Below are 20,545 nucleotides of genomic sequence, written 5' to 3'. Positions count from 1 at the left end.
GGGCTCTTTTGTGACTCCGGTACTAGCGATTCCGACAGGACTTCAACCCAGACGCTCCTTTCAATCTTTACGCAGCAAATTTTTTTTGTAAGTCCTCCGTTTGTTGCATGCTTTAATTGTTTTCCCTTTCCCTTACTTAGGTAAACTTTCTTCTTAGCCGCATGCAGTAGGTTGTTTGTCTTTTGTTTTTCTATGCTGGTATTTTGTGCGTAGATTTTTATCCTAGGGGTATCGACTGTAGGAAAGAGAATGCTTAGGAGCATGACTCATAGGATACAACTCTGGGGTGATTTTCTAGGTAAAAGATTTTTATGCCTGTTTGGAACAACAAGTTTCTAGGGTGCAAAAACCGAGTAGCTTAGGGGACACGCTTCACAGGCGGTATTGCCTTTTGAAACTTTCCTTCCAAGGCAAACTTTATCCTGACCCTCCTGACACACGGATCCCGAGCAATCGAGGACCCGTTGGGAGCACAGGCGCGTGTTCATAAAATCGCGTGGTCTCACTCGCCGCGGGTTGAGATTACCTCAGCCCTTGTAAAGGAAACCATTCTTCGCGCTAGATTATTTCTTATGCTTAGGTCGCCTTTTCTAAACTTTTTTCTTTGTTCGTTAGGCGACCAGATGGGACCCAAGAAGAGCGCATCCATGAAGAGTGCTAGCAGCTCGTCTTCCCAGCAAGCCAGCAAAGGGAAAGAGGTGGCAACAGACTCCCCGATTCCCAACTTTGGTCCCACCGTGGAGAAGGAGGTCGAGGTGGGGCCCGACGCCTTTTTCGAGGCCGAGAGGATTGCCTTGAAGATCACCACCCAGGGGAAAGTTAACAAGATAATGCTTTCCCACAATATAGAGATAGGGAAGGGCGCCATGGATGCCCGACCTCCCCTTGAGGGGGAGCGGAGCTGCGCGCCGCTTGACGAGGAGTTCGCAGCCTGGAGCGACGAACATCTCAAGGCTGAGGCCTTTCTTCCCCTGGACCAGTATTTTGCGGACTTCTTAAATTATGTGAAGCTGGCCCCCTTCCAGCTCCCCCCTAACTCCTACAGTCTGTTAGCAGGGTTGAAGTATTTGTTCCTGAAGCAGGAATGGGAGGTCCCCACGCCAGCGGACATCCTTTACTTCTTTTGCCTCAAAGCCAGCCTGGAGCAACAAGGGCAAGGTGACGGGTTCTACTACCTGACCCGTTTTCCCAATTCGGCTGCGATCATCGAGCTGCCCAGCCACCCCAATGACTTCAAGGATCAATTCTTCATGTCAAAGGGGTTTCACAATTGTGAATACCATTACTTCAACCGTCCTCATAAGTTCCTTCTAACTTTAGCTCGCAAGCTGGTCGCTGATTAGTCTCTTTTCATTCGTTGCTGACTTGAAAACTATCATGCAACTATTTTCGCGAGGACGGCTAAGTCGGTGACCCTTGGTGGTCAGTACGAAACCTTGGCGGGGCTTCCCCCAAGTGAAAAAGACTACCGCCATCCTGTGTCTGATGAGACGATGCTGGTATGTAAGTTAATTTCCCTGAGCCAGACTCTGGCCTTGAGGAGGCCGTGGACCATCCCCGCTGCTCACAAGATAGTGCCCATCCCCGAGGAGGAGGCTGCGGATTAGGACGAGGACGAGGAGGACGACGTGCCCCTTATGCGCCGGAAGTGAGCTCTGGAGGTTGCCCAGGAGGTCAATGCAGAGAGGACCCAGTCCGGGGCAGCAACCGGCCCCTCTGGCCAAGGTAACCTTTACTTATTTAGGGACTTACACAGGGATGCAGTGGACCTACGGCTTGCTAGGTTTAAATTTAACCAACTCGTCCACCGCCACCAAAACGACCCAGACCGCAACGTCACTCTACTTCAATGTGTTGACCAGCTCGTGTTACGTTATGACATGGGCCGCCCTAGGGGTACTGTAGTAGTAGATAATACCCTGGCCTTTGGGTCGGCCTTTTTTGAGGAGTACGGGACCAATCTTAGGTCGTGGCCCTCCCTTCTGGAGGGTGTAGTAGCTCCGGGTCATAGGCAGTATGTAGAGGAGTCTAGTCCTGAGGCGGATCCAGACACAGAGCCTCTTCTCACCCGTGAAGTCATCATCTTAGACTCCCCCATAGAAGCCTCGGGGCCGGAGGTTGTGACAATAGATTCCTCCTCTAGCTCGGAGGGTAGGACCCTCTTCAATACATTACTCTTTCCTTTGCAATCATATAGTTTTACATGTGTATAGACGACTTGTTGTCCTTGTTTTAGGTGAGGAGATGTCGTAGCCTGGGGGTAACGATCTGCGATCTATGTTTCAGGGGGGAAACCCTTCCTCCGGGCCGTCCGAGCCCTTGGTGAAGAGGCTCCGGTTGGAAAAGAAAGCTGCTGGGACATCCTCCAAGTCCTCGGCCAAGGGGAAAATCCAGGGTCCCTCCATCACCGAAAAAGTGCCTCCACCCCCTCCTGCAGTAGACAAGATAGCTCCACCTCCCCCGCGACCTCCCGTCCCTGCCCGGCAAAAGGAGGTACCAACCGGGACCTTGGTGGCTCCGGCTCCCACTGTGCACATCCCGGTCAACACTCAGGCCCTGGAGAAAATCCCCGAGGCCTTTCGAGGGACGGTTTACGAAACCGCGAGCTATACGGTGGATCATTACTACAACGCCACCCCAAGGGACTTGCGGGAGATCGAGATGAGGAGCCTCGAGAATGTGATGGAGTCTTCACTGGGGATGACCCTCACGGTAAGTTCGATTTACCATTGGTTCTTTCTACTTAATTTCTAAGGCACTCGCCTCACATCTTTTCATCTTGCAGGCGGCTTTGACTCTCCACCGGAGCATATCTTGGTCCAAGGCCAGGTTTGCAGAGATCAGGGGCGAGCATCAGGCTGCCCAGGCCGCCCTCGTGTCCGCTCAGCAACAGGAGCAAGATGCCAAAGCCGCCCTGGCGACTGCGAAGGCCGAGCTAGAGGCATCTCGGGCCAAGCTGCTGGAGGCCGAGGCTACCAAGGTCGCCCTGGACGTCGTGAAGGATGAGCTTGAAGAAGCCAAGGCTGCCCTTGTGGCGGAGAGGGCATCTTCCAGCACCTCCATGGAGACCATGCTGTACCACTGCTGGGCCTTCAATCCGGATGGTGAATTTTCCTTCCTGGGGATGGAGGTATGGGAGTCCTTCTTGGAGAAGTTCAAAGATCGCCTTCAACAAGAGGCGCCCTCCGAGACCGGGGAGACTTCCACTGTAACCGAGCAGGATGCCGAGGGGGTGACTTCATCGGAGCAGCCTGGCGGGGCTTAGGATTTCTCCTTTCTCTTTTATTTTCATTTGTAACTTTATATTAGGAGGTTTTTTATCCTCGAGACAATTGATTTCCTTAGATTTATTTAATCTATTTATATATTTTTTGTGGTTTAACTTAGTTTCAGTTGGTGTTATAATTGACATCTTATGCTTTTTATGAAAAAACATCTGTTAATCAATTTGAACCAACTTCTAAGATTTAGGACTTGGTTGTATCCAGGATATTAATTTGAAAACTTAGTTCGTGTCAATTCTTTATCGATATCTCATGCTTTTTAAGAAAAACATCGATCAATCAATTTGAACTAACTTCTAAGTTATTGGACCTGGTTATATCCAGGATATTAATTTGAAAACTTAGTTCGCGTCAATTCTTTATCGATATCTCGTGCTTTTTAAGAAAAACATCCATCAATCAATTTGAACTAACTTCTAAGTTTTTGGACCTGGTTATATCCAGGATATTAATTTGAAAACTTAGTTCGCGTCAATTCTTTATCGATATCTCGTGCCTTTTAAGAAAAACACCGATCAACCAATTTGAACTAACTTCTAAGTTTTTGGACCTGGTTATATCCAGGATATTAATTTGAAAACTTAGTTCGCGTCAATTCTTTATCGATATCTCGTGCTTTTTAAGAAAAACATCGATCAACGAATTTGAACTAACTTCTAAGTTTTTGGACCTGGTTATATCCAGGATATTAATTTGAAAACTTAGTTCGCGTCAATTCTTTATCGATATCTCGTTCTTTTTAAGAAAAACATCGATCAATCAATTTGAACTAACTTCTAAGTTTTTGGACCTGGTTATATCCAGGCTATATGCCCCCCAAGTAATTAGGAAAGGGTCTTTCATGGTTACTTGAGTTTACACCCACAAACATATACAATAATGTAAAAGATTAGTTATTATTACTTAATAAACAAAAGATGGCCTTTCCAATTAAGCCTTACAAAGAAATTATTGATAATATTTCTTCAAGTGGATAGCGTTCCAAGTCCGTGGGACTGCTTCTCCATTTAGCCGGGCTAGCTTGTAGGTTCATTCTTTCACGACCTCGGTTATTTGGTAGGGCCCTTCCCAATTTGGTCCCAACACTCCATCCTTAGGATCTTTACTGGCTAGGAAGACTCTCCTGAGCACCAGGTCGCCAATGCTAAAGACGCATTTCCTGACCTTTGAGTTGAAATAACGAGTGACCTTTTGTTGATAATGCGCGAGCTGCAGCTGTGAATCTTCTCATTTTTCGTCAATCAGGTCGAGGGACGCGCAGAGCAATTCGTCATTCCGGTCTTGGTCAAATGCCTGGACTCTATGCGAGGCTACCTTTACTTCAACAGGAAGGACTGCCTCACTCCCGAAAGCCAGGGAGAAAGGAGTATGACCCGTCGGCGTTCGATGTGAGGTCCGGTATGCCCACAGTACCTGGGGGAGCTGTTCTAGCCAGATTCCCTTGGCTTCGCCCGGTCTTTTTTTAAGGCTTGCCTTTAGCATCTTATTGACGGCCTCGACCTGCCCATTGGCCTTGGGATAGGCCATGGATGAGAAGCTTTTAACAATGTTCTGCCTCTCACAAAATTCGGTCAAGAGGTCGCTATCGAACTGCGTTCCATTATCTGACACGATCTTCTTTGGCAGCCCGAATCGGCAAATAATGCTCTTGCCAGGGGCTCTGCTTCTCCCACTTGGTGAAGTAGTCGATAGCCACCACCGCGTAACGAACTCCTCCTTTTCCAGTAGGGAAGGCACCAACCGAGTTAATCAACCAGATTGCGAATGGCCACGGGGACGAGATCATCTTCAGCTTGACTGGGGGAGCTCGCGCAACTGTGGCAAATCGCTGGCACTTGTCACATTTTTTGACGTAGGAGATCGAGTCCTTTGACAGAGCGGGCCAGTAATACCCTTGCCTTAATATCTTTAGGGCCAGGCTTTGCCCCCCAGTGTGATCTCCGCAGAAACCCTCATGCACCTCCTGCAAAATGGTTTTCGCCTCGCTTGGTAGAACACACTGTAGGAGAGGTAAAGAGTGCCCACGCCGGTATAATATCCCATCTATCATTGTGTACCTAGGAGCTTGGTAAAGTACCCGTCTTGCGTCATTTCGCACCTCGGGTAACTTTCCTGCTGTGAGATATTCGAGGATGGGAGTCATCCAAGTCGATCTGGCATCGATCATCTCGACCTCCGCCCTGACTTCCTCTATGCTTGTTCTTTCCAAGAACACCACCGGCACCAGCCGCAAAGTCTCCGTCTCCCCAGAGGTAGCGAGCTTTGCCAGGGCATCCGCGTTAGCATTCTGTTCCCGAGGTATCTGCTCGATTGATCCGCGCTTGAATGCGGATAGTTCTTTCTTTACCTTGGCCAGGTAAGCAGCCATCTTGGTTCCCCGTGCTTGGTATTCCCATAACACTTGGTTTACCACGAGCTGGGAATCACTGTAACACTGGACGGAGCTGGCCTTCAGCTCCTGGGCCACCCTTAGCCCAGCCACCAAAGCTTCGTATTCTACCTCGTTGTTGGATGCTTTGAATCCGAAATGCAACGCCAAGTGGAATCGATATCCTTCTGGGGATATCAATATGATTCCAGCCCCGGAGCCGCTCTCGTTAGACGAGCCATCTACGAAGACCTTCCACGAGGCCTGGGCTAAGGAGGCCTGGACTGACTCTTCCACAGGATCTTCTCGGAATCCAGTGCTCTCTGCCACAAAATCAGCCAGGGCCTGGCTTTTTATCGCAGTTCGTGGTATGTACAAATCTCAAATTGGCTGAGTTCAATAGCCCACTTCAACAGACGTCCCGATGCTTCAGGTTTTTGCAAAACCTGCCTTAAAGGCTGATCGGTTATGACGTGTGTTGAGTGGGACTGGAAATAAGGCCTGAGCTTTCGGGAGGCTGTAATGAGATAGAAATTCATCTTCTCCATCAACGGATATCGGGATTCAGCTCCGAGAAGCCTCTTGCTGATGTAATAGACTGACTTTTGAGATCGGTCTTCTTCTCGGACTAATACAACGCTAGCTGCATCTTCCGTGACAGCTAGGTAAAGGAAAAGAGGCTCTCCTACCATTGGCTTGGATAATACGAGTAGCTTGGCTAAATGTGCTTTCAGGTCGAGGAAGGCACGTTCGCATTCCTCGGTGCTTTTGAATTTCTTATTCCCCCGGAGCAGGTTGTAGAATGGCAGACACTTGTCGATAGATTTAGAAATAAACCGATTAAGGGGCGCCACCCTTCCTGTCAGACTTTGAATGTCCTTTCGCAACCGGGGTGAGGGCATCTCGAGTAGCGACCTAATCTTATCGGGGTTTGCTTCTATTCCCCTGGTATTAACAATGAAACCTAGGAATTTTCCTGACGCGACCCCGAAAGTACATTTTTGGGGGTTAAGCCTCATGTAGTATTCTCTCAATATCTTAAAGCATTCTTCCATATCAGAAACATAGTTATCGACAGTTTTCGACTTGACCATCATATCGTCAACATACACTTCCATATTCTTCCCTATCTAGTCGATAAACATCCTATTTACCAATCTCTGGTATGTAGCTCCGACGTTCTTCAGCTCGAAGGGCATGACCTTGTAACAATAAACGTTAGTTGGGGTCATGAAGCTAGTGTGTTCCTGGTCTGTTGGATTCATGGTGATCTGATTATACCCCGAATATGCATCCATAAAAGACATGAGCTCGTGCCCTGCTGTGGCGTCTACCAATTGGTCGATCCTTGGCAATGGGAAGCAATCTTTGGGGCAGGCTTTGTTCAGATCGGAGAAGTCGATGCAGGTCCGCCATTTCTCGTTGGGCTTCGAGACCAATACAGGATTGGCGACCTAGATCGGGAACTTTGCCTCGCGAAAAAAGCCGCACTTTAAGAGCTGGGCTACTTCCTCTTCTAGGGCTTCAGCTCGGGTTGTTCCTAGGCGCCTTTGTTTCTGGGATTTTGCAGGCACGCTTTTATCCAAGTGGAGGGTGTGCACGATGATGCTCAGACGGATTCCAACCATGTCTTCATGAGACCAGGCGAACACATCTAGATCCTCCTGCAGAAACTTAATTAGCTCCGCCTTCCTTTCGCTACATAGATTTTTCCCGAGCTTTACCACCTTCGAGGGATCTTGTGGTTCAATGCTTACCTCCTCGAGCTCTTCGATGGCATGGAGCTCGGATCTATCCTCGCCTATTCTGGGGTCGATATCATTATTTAAGATGATATTCTCCCCTATGGCTCTCTGAGGTTTTTCAATCTCAGGACTAGGCACAAGTTCTTGAGATTCCTCATTCCCACCCTGGATGGTCATCCTTAACTGCCCGGGTTTTGATTTTCCCTTCATAGAATGCTATAGCATTCCCTGGCAGCGAGTTGATCACCTCGAACCGTGCACATCCCCGACAAAGAAGGGAATTTTAGCGCGAGGTGGCGGATGGAGGTTATGGCTTTAAACGCTATCAATGTAGGTCGGCCCAAAATAGCATTGTACGCGGCGAGATAACCGATGACCACAAACTTGAGGAGTTTCGAGACAGTCCGGGGCCCTTCTCCCAAGGTGATCACCAACTCGATTGTTCCTATTGTCACCGACCCCTCTCCAGAGAATCCATATAGCATCATGGAGGCGGCTTTCAAATCGGTGACAGATAAACCCATCTTTTCTAGCGTAGACCGGAACAGCAGGTTAACTGAGCTCCCATTATCGACCAGCATTCTCCTAACTCCCCAGTTAGCGAGTTAAGCGGCTACGACCAGAGGATCGTTATGAGAGAACTGGACGTGACTGGCATCTTCCTCGGTGAATATGATTGGTTGCCTCTCCAATCGTTGCTGTTTGGGTAGATGCTACTCAGGGACGAACTCTACTCCATTATGGGCCTTAAGTTCGTTGACATATCTCTTCTGGGCACCTCTGCTTGTGCTAGCCAGATGGGGGCCGCCTGAGATCGTGGAGATCTCTCCTCCTATCATAGGAGGAGGGATGTCCTAATCTATCCGAGACTCGGGCTGACTTATCGGAACTTCCAGAGCTGGTTGGCCGGCGGGAACCCTATTCTGCGTATACTGAGCCAAGGGTCCGGCTCTGATGAGAGTCTCGATCTCATCCTTCAGGTGCCTACAATCATCAGTGTTGTGTCCAATGTCGTTGTGGAACCGACAAAACTTGGAGGGGTCTCGCTTACCATTCTGGTGCTTCAACAATTCCGACTTCTTCCAGGGGAGGCAAGCAGAGTTTGCTAGGAAAATGTTCTCCCTAGTGTGTGTGAGCTCAGTATAAGTCGCGTAGACTGGCTTAAATTTTTCCACAGACTTGTTCTTCTTCAGGCCGTGCTGGTCGCCGTCGCTGCTTCCTTTTCTCTTGCCTCCGCCAAACTGGTTCTTCTGTGTAACGGTTTGCTTCGCTATCACGACATCAGTTCCCACTTCAGCAGGCTGTTCAGGGGCCTGGCTGGTTCCCGCTGCTGATGCTCGCGCCTCCTCCATGTTTATCCATCCCTGGGCCCTATTTAGGAATTCGATCAGCGATGTTCGCGAATCTGCTCAGGTAAGCTTTCAAAGGCTCATCGGGCTGCTGTCTTACGTTCGCCAAGGTGTCGGCTTTGACGCGGGCAGCCTAGGAAGCTCAGAATGCCCTCTTGAAGTCGGCAGAAAAGGCTTTCCACGAGCTTATGGATTGCTTTTTACTCTGCTTGAACCATTGTCTGGCCGGCCTAGTCAAGGTGGAAGGAAATATTAAACATCTCAGCTCGGGACCGATGTTGTGGGCCATCATCAGGGTGTTGATTATACACAGATGATCTGACGGGTCCCCGTCCCCATTAACTTGGACAAGTGAGGCATACGGAAACTAGGTGGATACGCCGTAGCTGCTATGATGGGGGCGAAGAGCTCGAGTTCGTCCCCTGAATCATACTCATCTTTTTCTTTTTCTGACAAGAGCTTCCTCATCAACTCCTCCATCTGAGCCAGTCGCTCCAGGGTTTGGTCCTTGCTTCCTTGGTTATTCTGGGGCTGTTCAACAGCTCTAGTTCCATTGTACGTGTTAGATCGGTTATAGTCCCTCCTATCTCGAGATAGGTTATGTGGGACATTCCCGCTGTCACGTACTTCAGATGAGGCCTCCCCTTGGCGAGCACGACTGCCATTTCCAGCTAGGTCTCCTCTCTGAGAGTTTAGACGATCTCGAAGGCTGCCCCTCGAGGTGGGTTGAGGGCTTTGAGCCGAGCTCAAACGATGTCGCAGGTCTTCGCCAGACATGTCACTTCGACGACTTCCGGTCCAGTAACTTCCATTTGAAAAGCTCGGAGCCCGCCGCTGGGGGTGAGGATTCGGAACTTCCCTGGGCGCCCGGCTACGATGGGAAGGTCCGACGGAAGGAGGATTTCTCCTGCTGCTCCCATGAGCCGGAATGTCTCAGACTGGACGGGGAGGAGATGGGTATCTTATTGGTGAAGGAGGATACCTGACTGAGGACGCGATCCTAGTCCCATCAGGGCGGATTAAGCTAGGTCGCGGCCGCTCTACTCTACCATCCTCCGCGTCCTGTGCTCGGCGGTTTGAGCGGGGTGCAGGACGGCTGGCCGGGACGGGCTGTCGTCGCGAGCCCTCCCCGGATCTCCTTCGCGATCTTCCTCAAGCCCTCCCGGGTGCACTCGAGGGCGGGAGTGAGTTGGAGTTGAGGTCCGGACCGATCGGCTGAATTGCTGATCGACCCTAGGAAGTTCCTCAAATGCGGTTTCTTGGTGATGCGACATGGGAGTAGAATTTGATGCTGGGGGTCTGACCGACCGACTGGGCCTGGACCGGTTACCTCGGTGGGACTTATGAGTCTCAGCATGCCTCTTGCCGAAGTTAGTGTCGGTTGTAAGAGGGGGTAGTCGGGCCAAAACCTCTTGAATCTGTTGGTTTGCTTTCGCCAGCTAACTCCTCAACTGTGCATTTTCCATTTCTACCGCCGTGTAGAAATTCGGGTTCGGATTTGGCGGCCGGGGAGCCAAACTTCCAGTGTCGTCTTGGCCCATTGGCTGCTTGCCCGGTTGCTGCTGAACCTCAGGGTTCTGCTCATCGGACATGGCGGCATGGTGGGCCTCCTGCCCATCACATTGATCCGCCTCGTTACCATGCCTTGAGCGAGTAACTACCATGGTTGGGTATTTGCGATTGCACCAATCTAAAAGCTCTCAATGAAAGCACCAAACTGTTGACGCGGTTCTTCGGCAACAGATAATTATATGAATAAGGAGAGGGATTAGTGCTAAATGATGAACCGTAATAGATGAATGATCTCAAAGGAAGATTATAACTCGAATAATTTTTTGGGTGGTTCAAAGGTTAAAATCCTTCTAGTCCACCAGCCAATATTATTGATATATCTCTGATATTCCTTACATGGTATTTCTTTACAAATTAGAAGCCAACCCTTTGAAACTCCCAGGGTCTCTATATTTATAGGGAGAGGACACCTGGGTGTTGGCAAAGGAGGTCATCTTGTGACCTTCTTACCCATCATGTCACTTCTGTGACATTCATGATTAATTCCTAAAACCTGACAATGAAGTGTGGTCTAATCAATAGGTAAGGGGGATAATGGGCCGCATGGCCCAAACCAGTCGTGGGGTGCCTGAACACGCACGTTTATGCTACGTGTCCGAGAATTCAGGAATGGGGCAGACACGTGATGTCTGATATATGCACGTTTACATTGCGTGGTTGACTTTATTAAGGGTCGGAGGTGTCAGCTCAAGCTCGTACTCCGAGCTTGATGTAGTCTCAGCTCGTGGTGTCCACACTGCTGACCCGATGCCTTAGTAATCTCACTAAACCTTTGGCTATCTCGAGCTAAAGAGGTAGAGACTTGTAACAGCAGCTCCGGGTAGGTGGCTTCCACGTGGCTGATAGAATTATGCCATTTTCCAGCTCGCTAATAACCCGTAGATATTTAGGGCGTACACTGACCCATCATTTTTCTCCTCCAAAATCCCTAAAAATGGATGTTGCATTTGATCTTTACAACCACAATGGAGAAGCTTTAAACAATTTTACAATGAAATGTGGTATTCTAGTGCAAACCATGGGTTTGGTTAGGGAGAGTGAGCTTATCGTGAGAGAGAGAGAGAGAGAGAGAAGAGAGAATAGAGGGAAAGAGAAGAGAAGTGATATCAAAAAAATGGGAGGGGTATTTTGGGGAGGTGTGGAATCAATAACATGAAATTGAAAAGTGAATAGTGGATGATATATTTTTATTAATTAGGATACACCATTAGACATAGAAAGTAAAATTTCTCAAAAGAAAATAGTAATTGTTTCTTTATTATTTAAGATGAATAATAATATTAAAAATATTTAGTTATTTGATTTTTTTTTCTACAATCTACCCGTATAAGTATTTTTGTTCCAACTTTATTGTCTCCTCTTAGTCCCACCTCTATTAATAGTTTTTTTTTTAATAAATTTAACTGAACTATTTAATAATAAATAGTAATTTATATTTGTAAAATTATTATTAAACTAATCTATAATTTATAATAGCTAAAATAAGGAGTATGATTGAAGTAGAATTAACAAAAATGATTGTCTAAAATAATTTTTTTCAATGGTAAAAAATAGAGAATACCCTTAGATCTAATTGATAGAATACGAGAGAAAGTATTTCATCTTGCACAAGTCTCCTCATTTAGTTTTATATTTACTTGTGTATAAATATTTTGGCCATTTGTAGTGGACTATACTTTTACCCTTTATAATAGCTTTTGTTTAAAATATATTTGTGCCGACTTTTGACCTTTGAGGGCTTTGATAGGAAACTAATGTAGAAAGGCTAAAAATTAGAGTGAATGATTCACACTATGTGGCATCAAAGTATGATGGGAAGTGACCATGTGTGTTGTAATTGGTATTCTTTTAAGATGCAAATCTAGTTTGGTATCTTCCACGGGCCCACTATGAAGATGGGTCTATATACAAGGAAAGAGGGCAACTAACTAATTCCTCAAATTTTGCTATTATTTTTTGGGTCCAGGTGGGGTTGGTAACCAAAGTATAACACGTGGCCAATAAGACTATTAGCCTTTACCGCCGTGGCACCACTTCGTATCAAAAGCAATCCCCCATTCATCTGCATTCTCAAAAACTTAGAAACAATTAACTTAGAACATGACAAGCTATTAAACATTATGTCAATATTAGTTTTATAATCAAGTATTCAAAAATTTCTAATTTCTAATAAATTTTTCTATTTTTCTTCAAAATATTATCACTACCAAATCGTATTCTCTTAATTTTTCAGCTTGTTAAAAGTTATCCCTAAACTATTCATCTTACTGCAATGTGAGACTTTCATCAAATTTTGCTAACAAAATAGTAATATAGTCCTGATATAACATTGTCACGTGTATAATTTAAAAATAAATATAATTTTATTATCGAATTATTACCACTACCAAATCATACAACTCGAATTCAAAAATTTTAAATTCAAATAATATTTTAAATATTAAAAATAAATGATGTAAATATTAAACTAAATATTCATTGACATTAAATTAAATTATTTAATTTGTGACAATATTGTTGAATTATTTTTTTTAAATGAATTTTCATTAATTAACAAAAACAAGCTATACAGAATTAGGTAAATCATATGCAATAGTAGAGCTTACACAGAGAGGACCATCTCCTATCAAAACACTAGAAGACTTTGTCTTCAAAGCATAACCAGCCAGGTTATGAGCAGGAACATTAGCCCCTTCACAAATATGATTAAATCTCACTACATCTTTTTGCTTAGTGGATCTTATAAGATCATTCGCTATGGCTCCAATTCTACTCAGAGCAACCTGATGATTATTAAGTACAGAAATAAATGATAGACTATCTGGCTCATATAGATTTTCGACACCCTTAAGGAATCCGCCAGATGAACCCCCAGAAGGAGATCTTTGGCTTCAGCCACTAAAGCATCCAAAGGCAAAGCATACCAAGCAGAGGCCACTCCAACCAACTTACCTACAGCATCTCAGCATACAGCGACTAGATCTAGACCTATCTCGCCTTTCATCTCATCTACTGCAGCATCAGTATTTATCTTTACACTATCCAAAGGAGGAGGCTGCCACCTCTTATCAGAAGATAATCTAAGCTGCTTCTTCCGGGAAAGATGAACTTGATAACTAGAAATAAAATCCAACACCCAATCCAGCATCTGATTCGGGGTCATTACAGAAAAACCATAAAGCTCTCGATTTCTCATATTCCAAACGGCCCCGTTAAAGTGAGAAATAGTCAAACTCACTAGTGTTCAAAATATTAGCAACCCGAATCATAAACTCAACATGATCATCAATAGCAACTTTTTATTCCACTAATAACAACTGCAATGTTTACAATAGACCTTAATAACTCTAAGACAAAACCATAAACTATGACTAACCAGTTCAGGGAAGTTCCCACAACGAAAGCAGCTAGGATCCATACTCACTCCCCTTTGCACAAGATTATACCAAACTATTGATGAACGTAGTAAAAGGAAGAGGTATATTATGTCAGTTGAGAAATATGTTGGATTAAAATTCTTAATGTGGGCTCATATGTAAAAGTTTGTATTGCTATGATAAGCTTGACCCACCTAAAGTGATTAATTTGGTAATTGAGTCATTGGGTATTAAAGTGTGATGGGTTAGATATGTAGATACCGAAAGTGGTATTTCTAATTTATTGAGAGACTAAATTAGAAATACTAAAAACTAATAAACTATTAGTTTCTAAATATTTGTAGTGGTCCCAAGAAATAAGAGATGACTCTATTATCTTCTTCCCCCATCAAGAGAGAAAATAAGAGAGAATTCTGTCTTGTATTATTGGAAGATCATTACCCACAGACTATCCCTAACAATGGATTAAGGCACACTTCCGCTATTTATGCTCTTCTTCTCTTTGAATCATCAAGGGTTTCTTTAGATTTAAGATTTCATGTTTAAGCACTTGTAGTTACATGTTTGTCTATAGAATTAAATATTGAAATTGCATGTTATATGAGTGTTTAAGAATTTCTAACTAGTACCAGAGCCACATTTAACAAGAATTTATAGGGAATTGGGTATTAAAGTTTCATGGGTTAGATGTGTAGATACCTTAAGTGGTATTTCTAATTTATTGAGGGACTAAATTAAAAATAATGAAAACTAATAAACTATTAGTTTCTATATATTTGCAGTGGTCCCCAAAAAATAAGAGATGACTCTATTATCTTCTTCCCCATCAAGAGAGAAAATAAGAGAACTTTATCTTGTATTCTTGGAAGATTATTACCCAAAGGCTATCCCTAACAATGGATTAAGGCACACTTCCTCTATTTATGCTCTTCTTCTCTTTGAATCATCAAGGGTTTCTTTAGATTTAAGATTTCATGTGTTAAGAACTTGTAGTAACATGTTTGTCTATGGAATTAAATATTGAAATTACATATTATATGAGTGTTTAAGAATTTCTAACAAGTAGTACCAGAACCAGTTTTGATTGATTCTTTGAGGATTTAAGGTTTATGTTCAAAAAATTTGGGGATTTTATAAAAGTTTAAAAGTTAGGGTTTTTATCTTCCATTTGTGATTTGGGCTGTGGTTGCTTAATATTTGCTTTTCAAATTCAGATTTAAGAATAGTTTCTAATAATTAATAGATTATTTTTGGTTCTTTGATATTTATCTTCCAAAATTAAGATTCAATGCTATCTAAGTTTATACAAATTTGGATTTGTTAAAATTTGTTGATATGTTAATTTTGTTGGAGCGGTTAAAATTTTGTTTCGGAACAGTATATAATTGTTGCGTTAATATGCATTCGGTGGAATCAATTTTTTTTGTTTCCTTTTCTTTTTTGGCATTGATGTCTCAATTGGCATCATTATTTTAAGAGTGCAATTTTTTTCGCTTTATGAAACGTAGTGAGATAAAGTTAGGCTCAAATTATATATATATGGGAATTCTCCTATAGGGACTTCACTTTAAGCCCTACCGGTGGAGCTCTCAGTGTTCTCTACCCATTAATAGTTCTCGGCGCGAATTATTTTATGACCGTGTATATTGTAGCTATTTAAAGGATCCTCCAAATTTTCAGAAAATTCTGAATAGTTTATAGTCCCGAAAACTAAGTTCAAACATGTTGTTGCACTTGTGACTAATTTTGCTCATGCACTTTGATAATTCCAATTGGTGATAGGTACACGAGAGTTAGATATGTGCTTACGTAAATGAGGAGTGTGACATGCCAATAAGAAATGTATTCATTAAAAACGAGTAGAGTACATAGGTATTTATGGAAACAGTGTTCCTACTTCGTACCAGGGCATCTAGGTGTACGCCCTGGTTTTCTCACGGGCTGTTAGCGAGCTGAGATACGGCCTAATCATGTCTACCACGTGGACATCCCCAAGACCATGTCTACCACGTGGACATCCCCAAGACCGGAGCTGCCATAGAAAGATCCTACTTCCTCAGCTCGAGATAACCTAAGGGTTCGCCAAGATTAGACTGAGTGTAGACTTTGAAGGCCACAGGTCGAGGAAGGCATTCAGCTCGTGGTACGGGCTAGAGGTGGAGGCTGTGACCCCTTATAAAGTCAACCACGGAAGGTAAACGTGCATATATCAGACATCACGTGTCTGATATATCCCTGACATCTCGGACACGCAGCATGAACGTGCGTATTCAGACACCCACGACTGGGTTGGGCCGTGCGACCCATTATCCCATTACCTATTGATTAGACCACACTTATGTGTCAGGTTTTAGGAATTAATCATGAATGTCACAGAGTTGACATGATAGGTAAGAAGGTCACGGGATGACCTTCTTACCAACTCCCAGGTGCCTTCTCCTATAAATATGGAGACCCTGGGAGTTACAAAGGGTTGGATTCTATTGTGTAAGAAACACCCTGTAAAGAATACCAAGCATATAGCAATAATATTGACTGGTGGAGTAGAATGATTTTAACATTTGAACCACCTAAAAACGTAATTGTGTCACCAGCCCATTTCTTAAAGATCATTCATCTATTTCGGTTCAACATAAGCACTAATCCCTTCCTCTTATTTTCTTAATTTCCTATTGGCGAAGAACCGCGTCAACAGTTTGGTGCTTTCATTGAGAGTAAGTTAGATTGGTGTTGTCGCAAATATCCAACTATGGTGACCACTCGATCCAAACACGGTAACGAGATGGAGCAACATGATGGGCAGGAGGCTCATCATATCGCCATCCCCGACGAACAAATTCTTGAGGTCCAACAACGGCCGGGCAAACAGCCGGTGGGCCAAGATGATTCTAGAAGTTCGGCGCCCCGGCCACCTAATCCAAACCCATGTTATTATACTGCGGTGGAGATGGAGAATGCTCAGCTGAGGAGACAGCTAGCAACAACTAATCAGCAGATGAAGGATGTGTTGGCCCGACTACCCCCTCTTACAACTGACGCTAACGTCGGAAAGAGGCAAGGCGAGACTCATAAGTCCCGCCGGGGTAATCGGTCCAGGTGTAGCCGCTCGGACAGACCTCCAACAACCAACTCTATTCCCTCATCGCATCGTCGAGAGGCAAACTTCGACGAAATGCCTAGAGCCGAACAACAGCAATACAGCCGTTCGGTCCAAACTTCAACTCCCAGCTCCCAACCAGCCTCGAGCGCGCCCAGGAGAGCTCGAGGAAATTCCAGAAGGAGATCCAGGGAGGGCTCGCAGCATCAGCCTGTCCCCACCAACCGTCCCGCGCCACATCCAGATCGCCAGGCGCGGGACCCGCAGGTTGGCAGGGCCGAAAGGCCCTTACCTAACTTGATCCGCCCTGATGGAACCAGGATCGCATCCCCGGTCAGGCATCCTCCCTCTCCAATAAGATATCCATCTCCTCCTCGGCCCATTCGAGATATTCCAGCCTACGGACGTAGCAGGAGAAACCCACCATCCGCAGGACCTTCCCGACGTAGCAGGGCGCCGAGAGAAAGCCCGGATCCTCACCACCAAAGGCGGACCCCGAGCCTCTCTAACAGGAACTACTGGACCGGCAGTCGCCGGAGTGACCTTTCTGGCGGAGACCTGCGCCAGCGTTTGAGCTCGGCACAAAGTTCTCAAACCACCCAGGGGGCGATCTGCGAGATCGCCTTAACTCTCACAGAGGAGAGCCAGTAGGAGGCGACAGCCATGCCCGCTCAGGGGGAGACCTGTCCGAAGTACGTAACAGTGGGAATGCCCCAAACAACCTATCTCAAGATAGGAGGGGCAATAACCCACCAAATATGTACAATGGATCCGGAGTTGTTGAACAGCCCCGGAATAACCAAGGAAATCAGGACAAAAGCCTCGAGCGCCTGGCTCAGATGGAGGAGCTGATGAGGAAGCTCCTGTCGGAGAAAGAGAAAGATGAATACGATTCGGGGGACGAGATGGAGCTCTTCGCCCCCAGCATAGCAGCAACGAATTACCCACCCGGTTTCCGTATGCCGCACCTGTCCAAATTCAACGGAGACGGAGATCCGTCGGATCATCTAAGGATGTTCAACACCCTGATGATGGCCCACAACATCGGCCCCGAGCTGAGGTGTCTGATATTTCCCTCCACACTGACTGGACCAGCCAGGCAGTGGTTCAAGCAAAGCAAAAGACAATCAATCAGTTCCTGGAAGGCTTTTTCTGCTGACTTCAAAAGGGCATTCCGAGCCTCCCAGGCTGCCCGTGTCAGGGCCGATTCTCTGGCTAATGTGAGGCAGCAGCCCGACGAAACTCTGAAGGCTTACCTGAGCAGGTTCGCGAATGTCGCTGCTCAGGCCAGAGACGCGGATGACAACTCCAAGCTCATGGCCTTGAGAACTGGAATCCTTGTCGGAGGGGAACTCTGGAAAGATATACAAAGGAAGGGAGTTAGCTCAGTGAACGAATTCCTTAACAGGGCCCAGGAATGGATCAACTTGGAGGAGGCCGAAGCCTCAGCTGCAGGGACCATCCAGGTCCCTGAGTAGCCCGTTGGAGTGGGGACGGAGGTCGCAACAGCGACCCAAAACGTCACACAGAACAACCAGCTCGGGGGAGGCAAAAGAAAGGGGAACGGCGAGAACGGCTAGCACGGCCCGAAGAAGAATAAGTCCGTAGACAAGTTTAAGCCCGTCTACGCGACTTATGCGGAGCTCACCCACTCTAGGGAGAACATCTTCCTAGCAAACTCTACTCGCCTCCCCTCGAAGAGGCCAGAGTCGTTGAAGCACCAGAAGGGGAAGAGAGACACCTCCAAGTTTTGCCGTTTTCACAACGATGTTGGCCACAATACCAATGATTGTAGGAATTTGAAAGATGAGATCGAGACTCTCATCCGAGCCGGCCCCTTGGCCCAGTACGCGCGGAACAGGGTTCTGGCAAGTCGACCAGCTCCAGAAGTCTCGATCAGTCAGCCCGGGTCTCGGATAGATCAGGACGTCCCTCCTCCCGTTATAGGAGGAGAAATATCCACAATATTTGGAGGTCCGCATATGGCTGACACGAGCAGGGGTGCCCAGAAGAGGTACATAAATGAACTCAAAGCACATAATGGAGTAGAGTTCGCCCCGGAGCAGCGTCTGCCAAAGCAACAGCGATTGAAGAAGCAACCGATCATTTTTACAGAAGAAGACGCAGCTCCTGTTCAGTTCCCTCACAACGACTCTCTGGTGTAGCGGTTCAGCTCGCTAATCGGAAGGTTAGGAGGGTGCTGATCGACAATGGGAGCTCGGTAAACATTCTATTCCGGTCCACACTGGAGAAGATGGGTTTGACTGTCGCCAAGCTGAAGGCGACGTCCATGATGTTGTATGGTTTTTCGAGAGAAAGATCAGCGGCCATAGGGACTATCGAACTGGTGATCACCCTAGGAGAAGGACCTCGGACAGTCTCCAAACTCCTCGAGTTCGTGGTCATCGACTGCTCCGCTGCGTACAACGCAATTTTGGGACGACCCAAGCTCATAGATTTTGAGGCCGTCACTTCCATTCGCCACCTCGTGATGAAATTCCCTACTTCCATGGGAATATGCACCGTCCGTGGCGATCAGTTCGCTGCCAGGGAATGCTATAGCATTTCCATGAAGGGAAAATTGAAACCCGGGCAGCTAGCAATGTCCATCCAAGGTGGTGGAGAGGAATCTCAGGAACCCTTAGTTGATCTTGAGATTGAAAAACCTCAGAGCGCCGAAGGGGAAAATATCATCTTAAGTGAGGATATTGACCCCCGAATAGGCAAAGACAGGTCCGAGCTCCAGGCTAGTGAGGAGCTAGAGGAAATAAACATCGATCCACAGAACCCTTCACGGATGGTCAAGCTCGGGAAAAACCTCTGTAGCAAGAGGAAGGCGGAGCTGACTAAATTTCTGCAGGACAACCTGGATCTGTTTGCGTGGTCACACGGGGACATGGTGGGAATCAGCCCGAGTGTCATCATGCACACCCTTCATCTGGATAAAAGCGTTCTTGCAAAGGCCCAAAAACAAAGGCGCCTTGGAACAACCCGGGCTGAGGCCTTAGAGGAAGAAGTAGCCCGGCTCAAGAAATGCGGCTTTATTCGTGAAGCCAAGTTTCCAATTTGGGTCACCAATCCCGTTCTGGTCCCGAAGCCCAACGGGAAATGGCGGACCTGCATCGACTTCTCCGACCTGAATAAAGCCTACCCCAAGGATTGTTTTCCATTGCCAAGGATTGACCAATTGGTGGATGCCACGGCGGGGCACGAGCTCATGTCCTTCATGGACGCGTACTCAGGCTACAATCAGATCTCCATGAATCCGGCGGACCAGAAGCACACCAGCTTCATGACCCCGACTAACGTTTATTGTTACAAGTTCATGCCATTCGGGCTGAAGAACGTCGGTGCTACGTACTAGAGGTTAGTAAATAGAATGTTCGCAAACCAGATCGGGAAGAACATGGAAGTGTACGTTGATGACATGCTAGTGAAGTCAAAGACTGCCGATAACCATGTCTCCGACCTGGAAGAATGCTTCAAAATACTACGGGAGTATGGCATGAGGCTTAATCCACAGAGGTGCACTTTTGGAGTCGCATCGGGAAAATTCCTGGGTTTCATCGTCAATACCCGAGGAATCGAGGCAAACACTGACAAAATCAAATCATTACTCAAGCTTCCCTCACCCAGGTCACGCAAAGATGTCCAAGGCCTGACAGGAAGGGTGGTAGACCTCAATCGGTTTATTTCAAAATCCACCGATAAGTGCTTGCCATTCTACAACCTGCTCCGAGGAAATAAGAAGTT

Source organism: Humulus lupulus, chromosome 7, assembly GCF_963169125.1.
Source record: "Humulus lupulus chromosome 7, drHumLupu1.1, whole genome shotgun sequence".
In the NCBI taxonomy this organism is placed as follows: domain Eukaryota; kingdom Viridiplantae; phylum Streptophyta; class Magnoliopsida; order Rosales; family Cannabaceae; genus Humulus; species Humulus lupulus.
This window is presented reverse-complemented; position numbering follows the sequence as displayed.